The 24,464-nt window shown below is 37.2% G+C and overlaps 1 protein-coding gene across 1 annotated transcript in view; it reads left to right on the forward strand.

The window, feature by feature from the left end:
* The first annotated feature begins 504 nt into the window (after window positions 1-504).
* Window positions 505-24,464, forward strand: part of LOC126376051 (somatomedin-B and thrombospondin type-1 domain-containing protein) — a 91,545-nt gene continuing 67,585 nt past the window's right edge. The window contains exon 1 of the mRNA XM_050023216.1: window positions 505-614. The gene's annotated coding sequence lies outside the window, so the exon portion shown is untranslated. The remainder of the gene's footprint in view (window positions 615-24,464) is intronic.

The following is a 24,464-nucleotide window of genomic DNA, read 5'->3' on the forward strand; positions in this document are numbered from 1 at the left end:
AGCAGTATTGGGGTCAGTTACTATGATTTGTCCGGGTGAGAGCCTTCAGCGCTCCCCATTTGTCCGGCCAAGTAGTTAAAAATCTACAATAAGTCACGTCAAAAAAAACTATGATTCGTATGTCTCTTTTTTCATCCCTTTCCTTGTACTATTTTTACCATAATAAAATTTATAAAAAGATAAAGAAAATTTCTAGTTGTTTAATTGTTATTTGTAAACAATTTGCTTTATTTTTAGTTTCGTTAATTTTTTTTTTTAATTAGTCTATTTCTATAATGTAAAGTGACGGACTTGTTTATAGTATAAATTCCAGTAAGTAAATATAAAACACCTAATAGATAAAAAAAAACATAGGCACAATAATGGCTGTAAGTATATCGTTGAGCCAGATTGCATTCTTTAAAAAAGCTGTCCGTACAAAACTTGTCCAAACACCGGATATTTCCGTGAAACAGTGGTCGGCGCACAGCTTCTCATCTCATACTCTCATACCTCGTCGGTAGACGGCGACGGACGCACGTGCCTGTATCGCGTTCTAAATTCAAAATCCCGGACCGCGATCCGTTTGACCGGCTTTTTAAGTGTGTGCTTTGGATTAAGAGAAAACAATTCACGTAAGTTTTTATTCGAATTTTACTTTTTTTAAATAAGGTGTTTTTTGGATAAGGTTCTGAAATAATAAAATAAGTTGTAATTTTTTCAGTGAAGTGTTATTTATTTTATTAATTAAGTAGGAAAATGAATCATTTCGTACTTAAATAAAAATATTCTAGAAAAAAAGGAGTGGATATAGAAATAACCTTCACAAGTTTATTATTTTTTATTATATTTTAATAATCGTAAATTGATGACGGGAAAATGTTAATTTTATATTTACGTTCCAATTTACTTTTTTAGCGCACTCAAGTAAAATCTTTTAATGATACTTTCTAGAAAAGCTTTGGTGTTATAATAAAATATTGTTATAAATAGATTTAGGTAAGTATATTCATTATTATTAAAAAGATTAAAATAAAATTATTTACATTTCAGTTTACAGACCGTATTAACAAAAAAAAAAAAACAAAGGAGATCATCGGCTCTCCATACTTTGGCCGGCCCAAATTCGAAAGTGCCGGCCAGAGAAAAAAAATGTGTCGAACCTTTCGAGTACATTGCTGTGAACATTTTTTACTATGACACCAAACGTGTATGACCATTAGTTTGGCTTTAATTGGATTTTAAAAATATCGATTTTTCATACATTTTGTAAAAAAAAAATATTATGTCCGTTGGGAATAAAAGGGATACAGGCGTATTACAAAGGACCGTTAGAACATTTATTAGTATGGCGCCAAACTTCTATGACCATTATTTTGACGTTTATTGGACTTTCCGTTTTGGTTAATATGTTAAAATGCCGGCCATCGAATTAAATACGTCAAATCTGTCTAATAGTTGCTTTTCAATATTTTTTAATATGACACCAAATATCTATGACCATTATTTTGACTTTTATTGGAATTTACGTTTTAGTTCAAATGTGAAAAGTGCCGACCACCAAAAATACCATGTTGAGAGTATCGAGTAGATGCCTGTTAACATTTTTTTCTATAGCGCCAAACGTGTATGACCATTAGTTTGGCTTTTATTGTATTTTAACAATCTTGATTTCTTTTTTGTTTTGTTTAAAAATAAAGTGCTTTAGGCAAAACTTGCGGTACGGCGGATTACAAAGGACCTTTAGAACATTTAATAATCTAGCGCAAAACATTTTTGACCATTATTTTGACTTTTATTCGTCTCTCTTTCCGTTTTGGTTCAAATGGGAAAATGTCAGCCAGCGAAACAAAATAAGTCAAATATTTTGGTAAACGACTTGAAACGTATTTTTTTACTATATTACCAAATATCGACTTTGGCTTTTATTAGACTTTTTAAAAAAATCTTTTTTTATATACATTTTAACAATGACAATAAGCAGAGCTTTCCCTATGACTAGTTATTAGTCAGATAAATACTTTGTGTTTTTGTTTTGTGTGTTGTTAGGTGAACTTCTATATTAATACTATCTGATTTTACATATGACGTTGGCTATAGTTTTTGCATCAGGTGAGATAGTGGTCAAACGAAAACCTATTTTTGATTAATAAAAATGTGTCCAAAGACGACCACGATATTACGCCTTTACCTGCATTATCGCCAGATAAAACTTTTTTCGCCAAAGTGTAGGTATCTATGAAAACTCCAGATTTTTGAGAAATCTAATTGAGTTCAAAATAGTGGTCATAGACGTTTAATGTCATAGTAATAAACATTCTGACGATCCTTTAAATAACGCGCCTGTCATATTTTATTTTATAACAAAATAAATCAAGAATCGAGATTTTAAAAATCCAACAACAGCCAAACTAATGGTCATACACGTTTATTGTCATAGTGAATAATGTTTACAGGTATCTTCTCGATAGTTTTGACATGTGTTTTTCCTGACCGGCACTTTTCACTTAGAAACTAAAACGTAAAGTCCAATAAAAGCCAAAATAATGGTCATAGACGTTTGGTGCCATAATAATAAATGGTCAAAGGGATAAGTTTTAACGGGATATACCAATATTGTTTCTTGGCCGGCACTTTACATTTTCACCAAAATGTATGAAAAATACAAGTTTATTTTTTAATTCGAATAAAAACAGAATTATTGACGCTACGGCTTTGGTGCCATAGTAATAAATGCTCAGATGGATAAGTTCTAAGGATATATACCATTATTGTTACTTGGCCGGCACTTTACATTTTCACCAAAAATGTATGAAAAATACAGTTCTTTTAATTCGAATAAAACCGAAGATATTGACCCTACAGCTTTGGTGCCATAGTAATAAATATTCAGACGGATAAGATCTAACGGAATATAGCAAAATTATTTTTTGGCCGGCACTTTGACTTCTGGGCCGAAATCCGATGATCTCCTTTATTTATTTGCAATATTTTTTTACTCGAATATTATAGACACACGACATTCTTTTTACTTTTTTTTTACAGTTCAGAAGCTCATTATTTTCTACAAAACATTTTGAGAGTAAATTGAACTAAAAAGGTATCTCGGACAAAACTTCCAGGAGCCTTCAGCAGGCTTAAAACACAAGTTAGGGAAAGCTTTAAAAGCTCATAGCAAGCTTTTCCCTTTCAACATGGCCTCCGGCGCCGATGTCTTAGCAATTAAGGAATTCGTACTTATACTAGTTATGGAAACCTTCAGCTGCTTGTCTTCGGAATTAGTTTCGTCGTTCTCAAATGTTTTAACACTTATCTACTTAATTAACAACGTAACATATCGGCATCACGCCTGTCATCCCGAAGGGCTAGGCAGAGGTCATCATCGTCTCCCTAGCTTTATCCCGTTTTTCACAGGGTCCACTTACCTAACCTGAAGATTTGTCAGGGCCGGTTTTTTACAGAAGCGCCTGCCTGTCTGACCTTCCAACCCGCGAAGGGAAAACCAGCCCGATACAGGTTAGGTCACATACCTCCGAATGCATTTCTCGGGAATGTGGGTTTCCTCACGATGTTTTCCTTCACCGCTGAGCACGTGATAATCATTTATGATCCAAACATGAATTCGAAAATAAATTCGACAATCATTGGTTTAGGCCTGCTTTTTAATAAAAAAAAAATTAAATAAAAAAAGTAAGTTTTTTAAATAAAAAGTTAAAAAAATAACTAACTTACGATAGTTAACAAAAATAAATATATTATAGTCTCAAAACTCTCTTAATAATCATTTTTATAATTAAAACACATAATAACGGGTTCTTACCGCGTTTAAAGTAGGAATATGAGACTCCCGATATTTCGACACTGTTGCAAGTGCCATGATCACGGGACGACTGATGAGATTGGACTGGAGTAGGTAGATCCATAATTTTGGTAGATCCATATGCGTTTTATTTATGATAATAACCGCATAAACTTAAAATAATGTATCATTCTTATATCTGTATCCAATCCGTATGCGAAATTTCATATCCATAACATCCCTGATACATACATTCATACTACCACCAGCCACCACCACCAGCCACCAGCACCGCCACACCAGCCGCAGCAGCTACCAGCTAGCTTAGCACCGTAAGCACGCGACTCTTTCTCGCCGCGACAGAGATCATCTGTCTCTTTCTGTGCAGTACTGTGAGAGAGTGACGGGTGACGTATGTCGAGGCGAGAAAGAGTCGCGCGCTTACGGTGCTAAGCTAGCTGGTATGTATGATGACGCATGTGTGTATATAAAGTTATATTCGCTTCAAATATGGTCCTAATAATGATAGCTAAAAATGTTTCATGGCTATTATCATCGCACGTGTGAGTACTAAGTTCATAGGATAAAGTTGATCTCGTTATAAAGTAGGTTAGTAAGGGCCTCCGCAGTTCAGTCGTTGAGACTTGAACTCACGATCCGGTCCCGGGTTCGAATACCGGTGGGGATATATCACATAATTCACTTTGTTATCTCTAGTTTGAGGACATTGCAGACTAATCAACCGATTGGCCGAAAAGAAAGAGGATCCTTGCTTTGGAGAGCACGTTAAGTATTCTGTCCCGGCCACTATTTACTTAAGTAAGCATGTCAGGGGCCGTTGGCGGCTCTATAGTAACCCTGACACCAGGGTTGATGAGGTCGGTCGTTGATCTGACAACCCACACGAGAGAAGAAGTATGTTGGTTTACGAGATGCTTTACTTGACTTCTCCGGTGATAAGGTTTTCTTCTCCTCTCTGGCCATAACTTCTTCTTCTTCTATCGTGTGGGTTGTGAGGTGGATTTCCAACCTCAGCAACTGCATGGAATTATATTGTTATTATAATCAGTTTATTTCCTCAAAAAATAGGGCTAATCTATAATTAAAAACGAAACGCAATATTGCTTTTTTTAGATAAATAGGGTATTAAGTATTTCAACTACTTAGTGAAATCGATTACATTTTACTAAACGTCAAAACACGCAATAACTTATTATGGAATTTGTATAAAAAAGCAACTTGTGACGTCATAGAAAAACGTGACAATATGTCACACTTATTATTAAATTTTTCTTTATTAAAATCATAAATAAGTTAAATAGAAAAAAGAAAACGTTTTCTGTTAGCTTTAGATCTGTCTTTATTTAGTAATTAGAATTTCATAATTTATCTTTATCTAGGAAACTACCAAATGGCTTCCATGTGGCCTTTTAACCCCCCCATATTAATTAAAACAATACTATACTATTCATACATAATACCTACGTACATACAGATAATACTTCTATGTACGCCGTGCTATGTAATTTGAATAGAGTTTTGGTTTCAGCCGAGTGTGAAAGTTTTCTACAATTTGCCTAAGCATCTCATTAAGGATTATTATCGAATGTGTTTGCAGACAAAACCAGGTTAATATATATGTTTTTAAACTGACAACGTTCGTCTACGTAAAGAGAGACGTTGATATTTTAATACGCTCAGGACTTTGTGGATGTTGATATAATTAAATTTAAGCTTTTAATTAACTTTTCCGCACGCGTTGCTCAGTCTGGCGCTGTTTGGGTCTGTGTAGGAATATAAGTATAGGGTTTTATTTTATCTGTTTATTTACAGATACATACATACATAAATTCGTAATCGAATAGGTAACTTGTGGCCACGTCTGATGTGAAGTGCTAATATTAAGATGTCGGCGTGTGATCTGGCAACCCTTGTTGAACGAACCAACAATTGGATGAGCAGCCTTCGATGTCTTAATTAAACTAGGGATCATAACGTGATTTTTGTGATATATCCCCACCGAGTATCGAACCTGGGACTTCTAATTCGAGAGACAAACGCTCTAACTACATAATACTGCTTGCGCGTACTTTATGTAGTGTGTGCGTGTTACTTTACAACCCGATTACTCTAGTCATAGAAGCAGCCAATCAGAGGCCTGTTTAATAAAACTTACAATTGTAAATTACAATGACAATTTGATGTACATTGCGGAGTATGTGATCACGAATACTTCACAGTTTCATTTTAGATACGTAATGAACACCAAATTGTCGTTGTAATTTACAATTGTAAGTTTTATTAAACAGGCCCCTGCTCGCGACACCAAACACTTCAGGACCCCGATACCGACCCCGCCGGCGTGGTCGTCGATTTCCTTCAATCAGCGCTTATCGCTATCGACCTACTAGGGTCGATTAATTCTTTCAAATATTTTCTCTCAGACGACGCGACGCCCTGAGCCGAGGTTCGTGCCCAACTGGGCACCCTCAGGCCTGTCTTAAACGTTGTACCGAGAGCCTTCAGCGCTCCCCATTTGTCCGGCCAAGTAGTTAATTCCATCTGCGGCAAATCTACAATAAGTCACGTCAAAAAAAGCGTGTTACTTAATGTTTGTTACTGGCTTGAAGTCCAGCAGAGGATTCATTCAAATTTCTTACTTACCTTAAAAATTCCTACATCTCAAACAAAATGGAACCAAAATGTCCTCAACAACATTACCTGTCTCATCTATTGTGGTAGAACAATGACAAGACAAAAACAGATTACATCCCACTGCACGCTTTGCTGTCATCGGCAAAAAGGAAAAAGAACCTTTGTTTTTCATTATGCTTTATCGGGTTCTTTTATTTTATCCGAGCCGGTTTGGGGGTCCCTAAATCTGTTTACGAGACGATATGTTGCTTTTGTTGTATTTTATTTTGCGGTTCATTCATTTTAGTAACAAAAGTGTTAGTGGACACGTTCTTAGATACATACCATCACATAAACTGCCGGAAGAGGTACGGAGCATACTCCACCACGCTGCTCCACTGCGGTTGATGGAGGTGCTTTTACGGCCAATAACCGGGCCCAACAGCTCGAACTGCCTAAAATTGACGTGTATTCCATAAATTTTATGCCTGTCGATTACCCGTCCCTTTCCTTTTCGGCGGATAAGAAAATGACAGGTATAACTTAAAATAAGATGGTGTGTACAGCCTCCGTGGTCTAGTGGTTAGAGCGTTAGGCTCACGATCTGGAGGTCCAGGTTCGATTCCCGTTGCGGACATTGTCGAAATCACTTTGTGAGACTGTCCTTTGTTTGGTAAGGACTTTTCAGGCTTGAATCACCTGATTGTACGAAAAAGTAAGATGATTCCGTGCTTCGGAGGGCACGTTAAGCCGTTGATCCCGGCTATTAGCCGTAAAAACACCTCCACCAACCCGCAGTGGAGCAGCGTGGTGAGTATGCTCCATACCCCCTCCGGTTGATTGAGGGGAGGCCTGTGCCCAGCAGTGGGACGTATATAGGCAGTTTATGTTACAGGAAATAGGACCATTGTGCATGTTTTAGTTTCTTTCAAATGTTGCTGCCGTCACAGACGAGCTGTTTCAGCTGGCCCAGATATTATTAGGCATGATTTTACTGCTTAGTTTATGTTCTGTGGAATAGGAAGTGAGGTCATTGACTGGTGGTAATTATAGTACTATCGTTTACTGACCCCTGCCCTAAGATAGTGGAGACATGACACCGATTTCTTCACAGAAATTGGTTTATCTTATTGCGAGTTTGATTTTTTTAAATTATTCATCATAGCATTATCCCGATTTTCACAATGCCCGCTTATCTAATCTGAAGATTTGACAGGTCCGGTTTTTACAGAAGCGACTGCCTGTCTGACCTTCCAACCCGCGAAGGGAAAACCTGCCCAATACAGGTTAGGTCACATACCTCAAATGCATTTCTCGGGAATGTGGGTAATACACATTATTGCACAGAAGTAAAGTTTAATATTTTTAAATTCGTGTTTGTAAGAACTAAGCAATTGTGCGTGGTTTTTACACCGAAGTTAAGCCCTATTACTACCGAATTTGGGTTTGCATAATCTTCTTACCTCCTATCACTTCGGTATAAACATAGGATGCATTCAGCTGCATATCTTCCCGTGCATGTCGTAGAAGGCGACAAAGGGGCAGCGTCCTGTCGAACATGATGGATCATCTGTAAGAGCGATAGCCTGATCCCCTATCATCATACGGTTTATCATTATTCACCTTAGGACTATGTATCAAAAGTGGCTGCAAATAGTTTCTTGATTATTTGTAGTTCTGCCCACCCCTTCGGGGAACACGGGCGTGAGTTTATGTATGTATGTGTGTATCACTTCGGTATAACAAAGGGTTAACAGGTTTTTTAGCAGTAGGGCTAAGTATCATCCCTCAAAGTTTTCTTTACGATATGACTATACCCTGTTTATTCGACAGTTTATGTTATGTTATATCTTCTCATTTTGTTTAGTTACACGCCTCTTTTGACTAATAGGCCACTTACTTGACAACCTAGTTAAATTATTTTCACAGTTTAAGTAAATATTATTGTAGGAATGGTAGGCTGAATGAAACGTAACGCAAAGGTGTGTGAAAGAGAGAGCGACGAGTGAGCGAGAGAGAAGAGAGGATTGCAGAATGACAGGGAAATGGCGGACGGTGGTTTAAATAAGAGAAAACGTAGAAAAATATAAAATGTTTTTAAATAAACAAAGTTAAAGAAATAATAATCGTTTCCTTCATGCCCTATCCCACATTATTATGTATTCATTGGAGTTGTATTTGTGGGAGACACGGCTTCCGTGCCTTACTTAGCAGGGTCCACAGAATACCAGCGTCGTGGCTCGCGCCGCGGCTTATGCTGAGTGAGGCCCTTTTATACAGGACACCACCACGATCGTTGACCAGTTCATACACTCAATTATGTTTCTCGTGTAAGTTGTTTTTATTATGTGTTTTGATTGTAAGTTATGTGTTACTCCGTGTTTTATATTATATATTTTTATTTGTGTGGTGTCCCTTTATAATAAACGTTTCTTTCTTTCTTTCTAAATGAGATACTTTTTACGAAACGTCATAACGAAAGTTTTCTTTGAGTTTGTATGGAAATACTGGTCTATGACGTCATCAATATAAGCGGTCAAACGTCGTACTCATTGTTATTTAATTCATAAATAAAATTCTAAAATAAGATTTATCTATTTCTAGATTAGCATTTTATAATTTATCTTTTACCCGGTCAAATACCCAATTTAGGAACTGTGTACATTTATTGTGTCAAAGATAAGTTAATTATAAAATGCTAACTTATAAATAGAAGTCAGTCTAAGATGATATTTATTTTTTAATTAAGTACTTATGATATAACAAATACTTGATCCATTGATGTATAATATTGTAACTATAGATTTGTATCGATGACGACGTCTTACTACTAAACTATTCCATACAATCAAAGAGACTATAATCATTAAACGTAGTAAATAAGGTATTTGACTGGGTCAGAGATAAATTATAAAATGCTAATCTAGAAATAGAAGCCAGTTTAAGATGACCAAAAGCCAATCGCATTTTATTTCTCAAATTATTTTACCACTTACTAACTAAGTAACAATGATTAAATACGATATTTGACCGCTTTTATTGATGACATTACAAGATAATATTTCTATACGAATTCCAAAGAAAACTTTCGTTTTGAAGTTTCGTAAAAGTACCTCTTTATTTTTATAATTTATCCTTATCAAATTTATACATCAATGTTATTATTATATCTATCAAGAAATTAAAAGCATCTCATTTGACTAAATTGGAAACTAAACTACTTATACTAAGTACTCATACCTTATGCATCCGCATAATGAATGAAGAAGCGAACACTTCGTTCTGGCGGATATGATACGAGTTCCAAATCCAATTTTGAAGTTAGTAATTGGAATTAGAAGTGGTTTCCTTTTGAATTTAAATCTTTTACTGGCTGAATTAAACGGCGGAATAAAAGTTGGATGAATTTTCACGTTTAGGTTTTAATGGTCTACCAAGGAGATCGATTTATCTACGTTCTGTGGTTTCTACCCATTCGTATTTATTATGTAGTCGTGTCGATTCTGGCAGACCCTAATATTTTATTATTTAGTTTATCTGTTTAAAGCGAGCGATATCTTTCTTCTGGTGTTATACGGCTTTATTTTTGGACATGTCAAACTAACCTAAAATTAACTTCTTTGCCCCAAAATCGCCTCAGTAACTAACTACTAATTTCATAATAAGTACTCATCACCATCAGCCGTACGACGCCCACTGCTGGGCATAGGCCTCCCCTAATAAGTAGTACATATATTAAAAAAAAGAAATGACTTATTTAAAAATAAGATAACTCCTCCGTAACATGCACGTTAAGAGGTATATCGCGCGCAATGCGATAAATAGCTAAAGCTATCCGCTACGCGATAAATAACCATTTGCTTTGTCGACGTGACTTACCTATTGTAGATTTGCAGGAAATGAATACCTAGCACAATAAAAAAAAGAAAAAACAAGGATTATCAATCGATTATTGTATTGACTATTATAGTATTAACTACTTAAACGGAAATAAAAAACCTTTTTTTTTGACGTGACTTATTGTAGATTTTCCGCAGATAGCATTAACTACTTGGCCGGACAAATGGGGAGCGCTGAAGGCTCTCACCCGGTACAACGTTTAAGACAACAGGCCTGAGGGTGCCCAGTTGGGCGCGAACCTCGGCTCAGGGCGTCGTCTGAGAGGAAAAATATTTGAAAGAATTATTAATCGACCCTAGTGATTGACATGTTTTTTTTTTAAAAGAAACAAAATGAAAGCAAAGTTTTAAGTTGTTATTATGTGTTTTAATTAAGCAAAGTAGTATTTCCATAGGTAGGTTTGTTTAGTTTATACGCACTTAGTCCTTAGCGAGTCTCTACGAGTGCGCCTGCGACTAATAGACCGTTCAGCTTCTATTGTCATATGCAAATGAAGGTAGTGTCTGGGATAACAATGGGAACCCATTACGATCCGACTCAGGGTTATTTTTTAATTTTAGAACAAAAAGTAGCATTTAGCGCATTCGGTGAAGTATGTTATTTCCTAGATTTGTTTATGTTAAGTTGATTTGGACACGTAGAGCGGATGAAGGATAATAGGGATTACGAAATCAGTATATAAAGCGAAGGTTGGTGCTAGGGCTGGCAGAGGAAGCCCTTAAAGGACGTACGATAAGCTGCAAAAGTCCAATCAGTTTCTTGCAAAGTAATAAATTAACTTGTTGCACTTAAGGCGTCCTGGTTACTTGTCGTTTCTACCTCCAGACTGAACGTTTGCTCTTTGATTGTACTTTGACCAAATTGGAGATGTCTTTAGAAAAGGTTCAGTACGATCTACTCTGAACCGGCGTGCGTGTATGAAACGATTGATCAAAATGGAGGAAGCAAGAGAAGTGTGTCAGGATCAAAGCAAATGGAATACCATAGTCTCTGCTTACCCCGGCGGGAAATAGGCGTGAGTTTATGTATGTATTATTAAACATAACGACCAGTCCAGTACAATTAGTGATTATAAATAAGATAAGATAATATTTTACAATCAACTAAATCAGTCAAAGGAAGTTAGCTAGTGTTGTGACGTTCATAAGCATAGTGACGTATCAGTCGATATTAGGTCGATCGATTCTTTTCTATCTAACAGTATATGTATGTATTTATTTATTTAGGTTTGTGATGTATTAAGTAGAAAAGTATTGAATATTTTTTTTTTCGCATTTTTTTTGCATTCGTAGGGATACCTAGTTACAGATAATAATTATTTATCTGCAACTATAGTCAAGTTGGTAGAACGCTTGCCTCTCACTTTGAGGTCGTAGGTTCCAATCCAATGATTATGGGATTTTATTTTCGAATTCATGTTTGGATCATAAATGATTATCACATGCTCAGCGGTGAAGGAAAACATCGTGAGGAAATCCACATTCCCGAGAAATGTGTTTTCGGAGGTAGGGCTGGTTTTTCCTTCGCAGGTTGGAAAGTCAGACAGGCAGTCGCTTCTGTAAAAAACCGGACCTGTCAAATCTTCAGGTTAGGTAAGCGGACCCTGTGAAAAACGGAATAATGCTAGGGAGATGATAATCCACGTGTATCCCTGGCAGGTCGACATAATGGCTGTAACCTCCACTGCACGGTAAAAAAAGGTTCTCGATGAGGTTATCTATTATTTATAAAAAATGTCCCGTCGAAATTGTCCCTGTAACATGAGGTAGGTTATTTATTTCGTTCAAGCTACTTTGGTCTTGTGTACGAAACGTGAAGGGCTCGAAACGTCAATATTTGAACGATATATTGGTACTCTTACGACTATTACTTACAAATGAACAGGCCCGGACTGGCCATAGGGGACCAGCTGGTCTGGCTGCTGGCTCATTCAACCATCGAATATTCTGCATCTTCTATCGTGTGGGTTGTGACATGGATTACCGACCTCATCAGCCCTGGTATCAGGGTTAATTGAGCCACCAAATGACATGACTCATGTGACGACTACGTACTTACATCAGTAAGTAGTAACCGGGACCAACGGCTAAACGTGCCTTCCGAAGCACGGATCGTGTTACTATTCGGACAATCAGGTGATCAGCCTGTAATGTCCTAACTAAAGTAGGGATCACAAAGTGATTTCTGTGATATGTCCCCACCGGGATTCGAACCCGGGACCTCCAGAACGTGAGCCCAATTCTCAACCACTTCACCACGGAGGCCGTAGGCCCAAAATTCTGCTATTTTATTTTTATTTTATTTATTTAAGGAAAACATACAGCTTTTACACCACATTATAAATATAACACATATATGTAATACAATAGCCAATCAAGTTTTCACCAAAGAATAATACCTGCTATTGGGTATTCAAAGAAAAGCAACTCATATAATTAGAGGGAAAAAAACCGAAAATTTATGACAAGCGTATAGTGCTCTAACGTAAAGATTTTACAATTTCTTCTTAAATTACTTATCTATTTTTTATATGCTATATTTTTTTTTATATGCTATTCTTAATTATAAAAAAATATGCAAGCAATCAAGGTGTGGTAAATAATTCGACTTCCTAGCGGTCAACCCAGAACCATTAGTTCATCCTTGTGGTGACGTGACGGCTGAACGATCTCATCTGTGGTAGGTCCCACAAGGGATTGTGGGCCGTCTGGTTTACTATCACCACGGAATAGAAGAAAGAGGATGGAAAGGCCCTAACGCGCATTTTGTATGAGAACCGGTGTCGCCGGTTCAACCCGGCTCTCTTTTACTACTCCTGCAAACAGATAACTACGATAACTCTACTGCTTCTCAAATTCCATAGCCACTTTGTCGGCAATGTATATTTTATGTGATAGACTACAATTATATATTGCGTTTCGTAAGATGCTGCATACAAAAGCATTTTTTAATAAATAGCCGATCGTACTAAGGTTTTTGTTTTTGAGGAACTCGGTGGCGCAACGGTAAACGCGCTCGGTCTGCGATTGTTAAAGTTAAGCAACTTTCGCAAAGGCCGGTCATAGGATGGGTGACCACAAAAAAAAGTTTTCATCTCGAGCTCCTCCGTGCTTCGGAAGGCACGTTAAGCCGTTGGTCCCGGCTGCATTAGCAGTCGTTAATAACCATCAATCCGCACTGGGCCCGCGTGATGGTTTAAGGCCCGATCTCCCTATCCATCCATAGGGAAGGCCCGTGCCCCAGCAGTGGGGACGTTAATGGGCTGATGATGATGACTAAGGTTTTTAGCTTTCCTGTGATAAGGAGGGATTTCCCTGCATGATATATGCCTTCAGATATAATGCACAAGACGACCCTTTAATATGCCATCGCGGAGGATCGTGTATTGTAAAGTTTGCAAACTAGTGGAGTGCAAAGTTGAAGTATCAACTATTCGCTGATAATTGTATGGCGCGCGTTTCGCGCTCACTTTGCTTTTTCTCTTACTTCTATTCCTTGATTATCATCCTCCCACGTAGAGGGCTGATTGGCTCTCGAACGCCTGGGCCGGTTTCTGGTCTCATTCCGGGCCTGCAAATGAATAACGACGCTTACTTTCCCGTTTGGGTAAATAAAGCATCAGAAACAGAATGGTTTCTACGTATAATGTAATTCAACGTCAGTCTTACAATATTAGATAGTAACTTACTATTTTTCCTTATCTGGTAAGCTTGGAATAGCGCAAAAAGAACATATGTCGCTGCTTACGGCCCTGAGCGTTCATCATCTCCCTAGCATTATCCCGTTTTTCACAGGGTCCGGTTACCTGAAGCGACTGCCTGTCTGACCTTCCAACCAGCGAAGGGAAAACCAGCCTACAGGTTAGGTCACATACCTCCGAAAATGCGCTTCTCAGGAATGAGGGTTTCCTCACGATGTTTCCTTTCACCGTTGAGAATGTGATAATCATTTATGGTCCAAACATGAATTCGAAAACAAATGCAACAATCATTGGTTTAGGCCTGTGCTGGATTGGAACACGCGACCTCAAAGTGAGAGGCAAGCCTCTTACCAACTGGGCTACCACGGCTGAGCGTTGCCATGGAATAAAAAATAAGACCAAGTACGTGTAGAAAGGACACTCCGGCCTGCACCGATACGAACTTGGATTTACTTACCTCACAAATTGTTTTTTTTTGTACCATACCTTTCTGTCATTACTAACAAGCAAGTGCTAGTAAGAGTAAGGGAAAGACAAATATTGAGATTTATTGAGGATAGAACATACATACATACATACATAAACTCACGCCCGTTATCCCTAATGGGGTGGGCAGAGCCACAAGCAATCAAAGACAACTTGCAGCCACTGTTGATACGATGTCGTAAGCTGGATATGATGAACCTTATGGTGATAAGGGATCAGCCTATCGCCCATAACATTAGTCCATCATGTTAGAGGACACAATCCCTCTGTCGGTTTTTACGACATGCCCGGGAAGACAAGCAGCTGAACGTGTTCTATGTTTTTTATTTGCTCCCAGAACAGCATAGAAGCGATAGAAGAGGCAAGATGATTCGACCCGACGAATTTATTAAAAACCTCATATAAGGAAAGAGCCGTAAAAACACCTCCACCAACCCGCATTGGAGCAGCGTGGTGGAGTATGCTCCATACCCCCTCCGGTTGATTGAGGAGAGGCCTGTGCCCAGCAGTGGGTCGTATATGGGCTGGTTATGTTTTTTTTTTATGCGTAACAAAAGAGAGTAAAGGAAAGACGAACAAGAGCTTACATGGAACAAATTAAAGAGAAGGCGAACGTCGTGTTTTATAAGGAAGTAAAAGAATTGGCCTTTAATAGACAAGAATGGAGACTGATACACCGACATTGACAAGAGCGTGACTCTTTAATTAATGATGACTTTCCTTTATAAAGATAACTGTGGCAAAAATACAATATTATACATGTACGTATTTGTCAGATAGAACAGAATTGATAGGCCTAATGTCGACTGATACATCACTGTGCTAATGAACGCCACAACACGGGCTTTCCACATTGACAGATCTGACTTGTACCGTGCATTGAAGCTATTGTACTTATAACATTTTTTGGATTGAGATATAATGTAAGCAATTACTGTGAGATCTAAAATTCGAATCAGACAAAAGAACGTAGGCGTCCAATTTCAAAATTCGAACAATAAACTAAACTGATAAAAAATAAAAACAACGGTCCGCGTGGTGCCTTCACGATTCAAGTCTCAACTATGTTTTTTTTTTATTTATCCAAAAAAAATGTACATATACATGAAATAATGCAGACATACCAATAAACCGACTACCGACTGACTGTTCGAGGGGGGTGAGGTAAACCTAGCTCAGACGCTGGTGGGGAGCGGAGAGTTGCCGTTCTATACGTAGTATTATTCCTTATTCTATGGTTATGTTAGAGACACAATAAATTTAAGTACATTTTTTAGATTACATACCTACAGTTTTGTAAAGATACCGTATGATTATTTGAAGTTCCTTATATCATTGTCTACTTGGCCGGACACAGGGAAGGCTGACGGCTCTATATCCCAAAAAGTCAAGCCGACTGTAACAGATATTACGAGGAATCTCCGCGACAAACGAGAAAGTATAAAAGTCCCACAACAGTGGAAAAGCCGATTTTATTTTTGGACCCTGAAACTGACAAGGGTATATAACCGCAACAAAAATATCTTGTAACGTCTTGTCTATTGTCAGAGGGAATTGGGTCGTGTAGGTTCAAGATAAATTTTAAAATTCTGATTACTTACTTAATAAAGACAGATCTAAAACTAACGAAAAACTTTTTATTTTTCTATTTAACTTATTTATGGTTTTTAATCAAGAAAATGTAATAATAAGTCCGACATTTTACCACGATTTTCTATGACGTCCTGAGTGCTTTTTCATGCAAATTCCATAGTAAGTTGGCGTTTTGACGTTTAGTAAAAAATAACTGATTTGACTACTTACTTAGTACGAAAGTAGCATATTGAATTGTGGTTCAATTAAAAGAAGCTTCAAGACGTTTTTGAGGAATTTTCTATTTAGTTTTGTTGTTGCCGCAGCCGTTTTGTAATGCGACGGGTCAACAATTAGCCCGATTGAATACTGCCAATTGTCAGTCCGTCGGAATATGTTCGGCGATTTAAGTTCTTCTATATCGGAATTGTAACAAGCAACGAGTCAATAGCCGCCTTTATTAAAAACGTTTTTGAAAACGCCTAACTTAATATAGCAGAGGATTTGTAGGTTATCTGTCGCAACTGCTGCATTGCGAATAGACGCCGCGAATCGCAACCATCGTTTGTGTTTGTGTTACATTTATTTGAATTTATTTTCATCCAAAATAAAGGAAATGAGTTCGTTTCTATTTCTTTTTGGTATTCATTTAAATCCTTTGTCATCATTTCGGGCATTCCTTTGGTTATTATTAAATATGTAATGAATGTAAATGTTTTTTGTTAATAAATATTTTGCTTAGTTACTTATTTGATAAGTTGTTGTCACTCTGTTTCTCCGTACAAGTTAAAAACCCCACAATGGTGTTAGTATCTGCTATCAGTATCATAGAATAAGGAATAAACTACAAGGTATAAGGTATACTACGTATACAACGGAAACTCTCCGCTCCCCACCAGCGTCTGAGCTAGGTTTACCTCACCTCGAACACATTTAGACTTAATTTTATATGTAGTATTGTTATAAAAGCATTTTTCGTAAGTAGTACTACCTACCTAAGTAGTCAATTAAAAAAAAAAAAACAATTTATTTACCACACAAATGACAAACAAGAATAGGTTAGTAGTAGATTTTGAACAATAGCTTCAAAATATGAATAAATAGGCTTTACATTTTACTCAAAAACTCACTAAACTACTTCATTAATTTCATGTACATTATTTTTACATTAAGCACTTAGACTAGGTTCAATTTTATTGCAAATTATTAGCATGTTTTGATGATAAATCACCATGAAAAATAAATATTTATACGCGATGCGCAGTCGAGCCAGCGCGGGCAAATTACCGTGAGGTCTAACCGGCGTCTAATTTCAAAATTCGAACATACGTAGTAAGTAATTACTTAGGTAGGTAGTACGACTTAAATAATTAAAGTTAGAATGAATGAATGAATGAATGAAATGAATGAAATGAAAATTTATTGCAATAAATGTGGTAAGTATATCGATGGAATTAAAGCTTATAGCGCTCAGCACATTTAGTCATGTTGTGACATACAATAATAACTAAGTACTTACATAAAGTATTGAATAATATTACAAAAACACTTATCTATATATAAAAAAAAAGAAAAAAGAAAGACGGTTAAATTAGGTATTGTAATTGGCACCCCTCAGACGTCACACACACAGTTGCGCGTGTTGATAATGTCAATGTGTGGTGTCTGTGTAAAACGAGGTTGTTTGTATGAAGTGTTCGGCGTGTGGCACTATATCAAGTTTGTCCCTTAGGCATTGAGATGACCTGAAACTTGGTATTTTTTTTGTCGACGAAAAATCTTATAAAAGTTTCATTCCACACTTGCCCTAGGGTGCTGTAAAAATTATATGGCACCTACCACATAGGTCTGTGTTGGGCCGGGGTATCATTCAGAATCGCGCGAATGGGGTCAGATATTCATGTTAAGAAAATATCATTTACTAGACTGAGAAAGATAAATATGAATAACATAATATGTTCGGCTGTTTATTTATTTTATTACTGAACAGAAAAATAAGTAAATAAAAAAAAAATGAATTATTAAATAAAAAAAATAAAAAAATAATAATAAACAAAACACACACACACACACTTATTACATTATTATTATTTTTTTTATTATATCACATACATATTAGTTATAATTAATTGTTAATTTATTAATTATTTTTTGATTAATTTAAAATGTTTTAATTAATCTTAAAAAAATGGACTAAGGGATAAATGGGGGGGGGGGGGGGGGTGTCAATTTATATTATAACCTGTCACTATATACATACACAAACATACATAAACTTACGCCCGTAATCCCCTAACCCGTCACCTAACCTAACCCGTAGCCAACACCGTAACCTGTCACTATAATTATAAAAATGATAGTATAGTAATAAGTATAGCGGTGTGTTCTTCTAATATCGTGTGGGTTGTGAGGTGGATTACCAACCTCATTATTGGTCCGCCAAAGGTCTTACATGGCTTATGAAACTACTTACATATATCAGTAAGTAGTAATCGGGACCCATCCGGTTTCGGACAAGGTGATCAGCCTGTAATGTCCTAACCAAACTAGGGATCACAAAGTAATTTTTATGGTATATCCCCACCGGGATTCGAACCCGGGACCTCCGGATCGTGAACCTAACGCTCAACGATTAGACCACAACAATAAATCGGCGGCAAATCTATAATAAGTCACGTCAAAAAAAACCTGCATGTTGTCTTCTGATTGCCTGTAGCTCTGCATACCCCGTTAGGGATATCGGGCCAGAGGCTATGTGTCATGCTGTATCTAAATATATGTATCTAAATATTGATTTGTTTCAACAATATGCTATAATAAGTTTTTTTTTTTGTATGTGTGCGACTTGCCATGAATATCAAAAGTAACTGATACAAAATTTTACAATTAAGCAAACTTCATTAGGCCGTGTTCACAGGAATTTCAATTTCAATAAAACAATGTTCCTAGTATAACAAGCTTTTGTAATGGACTTTTAAGCTGAGGATTAATATTTAATGAGAATCATTAATTATATCATAAAGCAGCGAAGTCTATAAAGAAATATAGGTATAAAAGGTCAAGGCAAACCGATTTGGAATAGGGAGCGTTCTGGGGCTCAAAACTATCTTTATAAACAACGTATAAAATAAGTCAAATTGTCTGGTCAAACGCTGATCTCCAAGATACAGGCTTAGTTTGGGGGTCAGAGTTCAATAATAAATTATACCATACATACATACATAAACTCACGCCTATTTCCCACCGGGGTAAGCAGAGACTATAAAAAATAATATAAAAATTCCATTTGCTTCGATCCTGACACACTTCTCTTCCTCCACATTCATCAATTGCTTCATACACGCACGCCGGTTCAGAGTAGATCGTATTAAACTTTTTCAAAGGACATCTCCAATTTGGTGAATGTAAGTCCTTTTTAATGCAAAAAAAGAAGGAAGAAAGAAGAAAGGCAAGAGGGAAACCACTGCCCTATTTTTCCCTAAAAAAGTAGCATGGAGGAAAATGCTACACCGACAACAGCGTCCTTCTCGGTCTTCCTCTGCTAGCCCTACCATCAACTTTTTTATATTTATTTGTCTTCTGTTTAAACTAAGTGCACGACTACACACTTGTACAAATCTGTTTGGAAATCAATGATTTTAATATTTTATTCACTTGGTAATAAATATTGTTACACTTTGACTCGTGAAGTTACCAAACACCATATTATACCAAACAGTTTTAAATTGTATTGCGCGCACTTGACGGCAGAGCCATCGCAGCGGCGCAGTATTACAGTGCGACATTATGCCGCTGCTTTTTTCTGCCGCGCGGCGAAAAACTCTTAGTGCGCGCCTGGCCTACGGTTTCAAAGTTATCTTTGCGAATGGCATTTGGTACAACAACCGCCTCAGGAATAGTTGGTAGTTTGTTTCTAGATAGATGGTATAATAAATTAATTATTTGATACCTGTTCGAGCTTGGCTCGAGACTGATTTACTTTCTATCACGTTGGTCTAACAGAAAGCTCGGTGAGGTGTGGGTACTTAGTTCATCTTGCGATGGATGTATGGTATATACCCCTGACTACCCCATTTAGTCGTGAGCGTTTTGTTATGTGTTGATTTCTTTTTGATGCGATTCTTTATTCGCCACGGCGGTGTGATAAGTAGCATGGTAGAGGTATTCTGATTATAATATATTCTTATACAGGTCGTAGGTTCAAGACATTCTTGTGATTGGGCTGTTCCCTTCTGAAAGTTCCCTTCTTCTTGTGAATGCATGGGGTTAACTGTCTGAGAAATGATATTAGGCAGCTAAATTACTCAATTATATACGAATATTTTATGTTAATTTTATTTTTTTAAAGAACGTCTAGGGCCCTGTGATGAGGTTTTTCTTGCAGCTTATTTTCCCCGGCTATACAGGTTGTGAGAAGCTGCAGTAGTTTTAGGCGGATGTGACGTTATTTATGTAAAAATTTATGATTCAAAGTTAAACTATGTTAAACCTACTGAATAAAGATATTTTTGAATTTGAATTTGAAAGGAATGTCAGACAGGCAGCTTCTGTAAAATACGGACCTGTCAAACTTACAGGTTAGGTTAGGTCAAGGGGGCGTTCCCGTTATCCCGTTTTCAAAGGGGGGAACCCCTTTGAAAACGGGATAACGCTAGGGAGATGATGTTGATTTTTATATATTTTATTATAATTATTTGTAAATCGTATTGTAATCCCTATTGTATTACGAAGGTCAATCCTAACCCCCACTGCCTAAATCCATCTCTGAGCCCACGTTCCATATCCCTAGCCAGTGGCGTGTTTGGAATTAAATAGAAGGATTATGGGGGGGGGGGGTGAGGGGGTGAGGGGTGTAATCCTCTTAAATAAGGTCTGTATTTATCGTGGGATTACTGAAAATATATCGGAATGGACTTGTCAAAGTATTCCGAGTTTTTGGGATTCCGTGGCTTAGGAGGAAAAACTGAACATACTAAATAAGTAGTTTTTTTTTATTTATTTATTTATATCATTAAACCATTTTTCTTTTGCCTTATTTACGAAATAAGTTTGTTTAAATTACTCAAGGTGTTGTTATCGTTTCACTGAGTGTCAAGTAGCCTATTACAACTCTATTTTGTTTACATTAAGTTAGTTTATAAGTTCTCATGAAGTGAAATGTAAATTTCTTTTGAGAATAAAGATTTCTTTAACCTGAAAGTATTGCATAGTTAGGTAAACCACTAATACCGTTAAACCACAATACGGTAACGCTCGTAATGTGTTTCGGCGTGACAACCTGCAGTTTAGCCAGAAGACAATTTGCAATCACGCTTGACGTTAAAGTCCTTTGGTTTATCATCTTGCTAGCGTTCTCCCGTTGTTCACAGTGTCCGCCTTGACAGGTCCGGTTTTAATCAAGATTTTTGACAGGCCCGGTTTTTATCAAGCGATTGCCTATCTGACATTGGAAGGTCGAAGCTGAAGGGAAAACCAGCCTATATATAGAAACATATTTTTCGGGTATGTGGGTTTCTTCACAATGTTTTCCTTCACATTTTCTATAACATACAAACCAAAAATTAGTATGACTTATCTTACACTTAACATAAACAGTTTCTGTACGGCCCACTGCTGGGCATAGATCTCTCAATCAACCGGAGGGGGCATGGAGAATACACGCTTCTCCACTGCTACTAATCTTAATTTTGTAATATTGATACAGAACCATCTGCGTGATTCCAGCTCACACTTGATTTTTTCATAGTTGTGTTACATTTGTTTTTAGCGGGCTTTGCCAAATATATTCTAATGAAGAGAGCTGTACATAATCTAGGATTACGTGGCATTTGAGTAATGTTTATTTGTCCTTCTCTTTCTAATCCTTATATTGTGTTTTGGCTGAAATGTTGTTCTTTTCTTTTATTTTGGCAAAGTTGATTGACTATTTTTAGGGTTCCGAAGCTCAAAAGAAAAAATGGAATACTTATATATCACTTTGTTAATCCGTCCGTCTGTCAAGAACTTTTTCTCGGCTACGCGTGGAGGTATCAAGTTGAAATTAACATCTAATCATTATGTCTGTGGTCCCATGAAGGTGTAAAAAGTTGAAATGTCTGTGTGGCACTGCGGTATAGGACAATATCATTCTAGTCAACCGCCATCCGTCAAGTTAATCAAACGGACTATAATTTACACTTCATTCCTCACTCCATCAATCAAGTTCACCATTCAATCTACTATGTTACTCCTTCAGCCTAAGTCGCTTCAGTTAATTGAAGTACCTAGCCTATACTACCTAGACTGAACCAATCTAGACATTAGACAATCTATACTGGCCATCGGTTCTCAAAGTGTGTAATCCAACGCCCATAAGAGTTGTTAGAGGGTTTTGGAGAGCAGTCTCCTTCCCCCCAGAGAGCAGAGTTCTTATTCTGGTATCTGGTCACACCCTGGACTCTTCATACAATAATCTCATTTTTACCGTGTGCCGTCTAACGCGTAAGTGAGAGCGGGACAGGTAGCCCGCGCCCCCTTCCCCTCCTTACTTATTGGGGGAACTAAAGTAAGACCCAGAGGGGGTGAGTTCGGCGTCCGATATAAATTGGTGCGGGGCGGAGATACCGTTCTATAGCTATTAGCAGCTAAATAGTAGCCTAGATCACCAACAGGCTGTGTGGTCGCACCCTAATAAAATAAGGGTCCACGACTATAAATTGATAGTTCTATAGTTCAATAAATGTGGACCAGTGGTTGGGCGACGGGCTCAAGATCCGGAGGCCCCGGGTTCGATTCCCGGTGGGGACATATCACAAAAATCACTTTGTGATCCCTAGTTTGGTTAGGCCTTATCAGGCTGATCACCTGCTTGTCTGAAAGTAAGATGATCCGTCCTACGGAAGGCACGATAAGGTGTTGGTTATGGGCTCATGTAACGACTACATATTATGTATTAAGTATGTAGGGACCTTTGGCGGCTCAACAATATTCCTGACACCAGGGTTGATGAGGTTGGTAATCCACTTCATAACCCACACGATAAGAAGATCTATTTTATCGTTACTCGGGGACATAATTGTTTCAAAATACAATCTAATGGCAGAAGCATATATTATAAAAATAATTGTTACTTGCCAAGCCACAATCGTAAAGAGACTCGCCGCGCCGCCGCACAGTGGGCCGGATTTTGAAAAAAGGACCTTAGGGATTTCGAAGTGTTATCCATGTATTGATCAATTTTAAATTTCTATTTAATATTTAAAAATGTACTACTTAAGAGTGTGTTTAGATTTTTCCCAATTAAGTATTTGTATTTATCTTTATTACATTGCTATTTTGATAACTGTACATGTGTAATTGTACAATATAATACTTTATATTACTATATACTCTATTCCTATAATAATTTGATTTAATTGTTTACCCCAATACCTGTAACTACATAAAACAATATCAGAAAATAAGGAAAAAAGTACCAAAGTTCAAACCTTTATTTTTAAAAATCGGGCACCTGCCTCGATCTGATTTTTTATCCAAGTCATGGCAAAACACCCACAAAAAAGAGTATAAGTCGTTACAAGACGGGATTTGTGCCCTACTTGGAGAACCAGCGAAACATAGGTGGCGCTCCATAGTAAAAAAACTCATTTTTCGTTATAACTTTCTGAGTTTTCGTTTAATCAAAAAAGCTTCAGTAGTAATGTTGATTGTGTTGATAATCTTTAACGAATGGCATCGGTAAAAACTTCGGAATCCCTAAGGTCCTTTTTTCAAAATCCGGCCCACTGTGCGCCGCCGTCGTAGTGGAATCGCCGTTCGGGGAGTCGTTGTCAACGCTATAACTCGAATACAAGAAGGGCGGTGGTGAAAATAAGGTTGAGAACCTGTGATCTAGACTCGACGCAATACCTGGAAGCCAATACCCAGTGTTTGCATTGCATAATGCTTGCACAGCATTCACGTTCAGACCTTGCTTTGTCGACCGTTGGTGTAGATATCTGATTTGGTTATTGTAAATGAAACTATGTACCTAAATACTAACTGTGATATTATAGTTTTGGCCAAACCTGATAATCAGAATGTATTTAGATCTCTTGATATCTTCTGTGATACAATAACGCTGATTCCAAAAAGAAATAAAGAAGAAAAAAATAAAAAAATAAAGAGTACTTATTTCTATTTCTATTTCTTTCTATTTCCAGTATACACCGTCTCATTTTATTTTGAATCATACCTGTCATTTTCTTATCCGCCAAAAAGGAAAGGTACGGGTAATCGACAGGCATAAAAATGGAACACACGTCAATTTTACCCAGAAACATAAAAACCCCTTCCAAAATTTTATATTGGCCAGTAACCCGACAGAATTAAGTTATAGTTCGGATTGCATATGAGCGAGATGCCTATTTTATTCGC

The sequence above is a fragment of the Pectinophora gossypiella genome, chromosome 20 (genome assembly GCF_024362695.1).
Source record: "Pectinophora gossypiella chromosome 20, ilPecGoss1.1, whole genome shotgun sequence".
Lineage (NCBI taxonomy): Eukaryota > Metazoa > Arthropoda > Insecta > Lepidoptera > Gelechiidae > Pectinophora > Pectinophora gossypiella.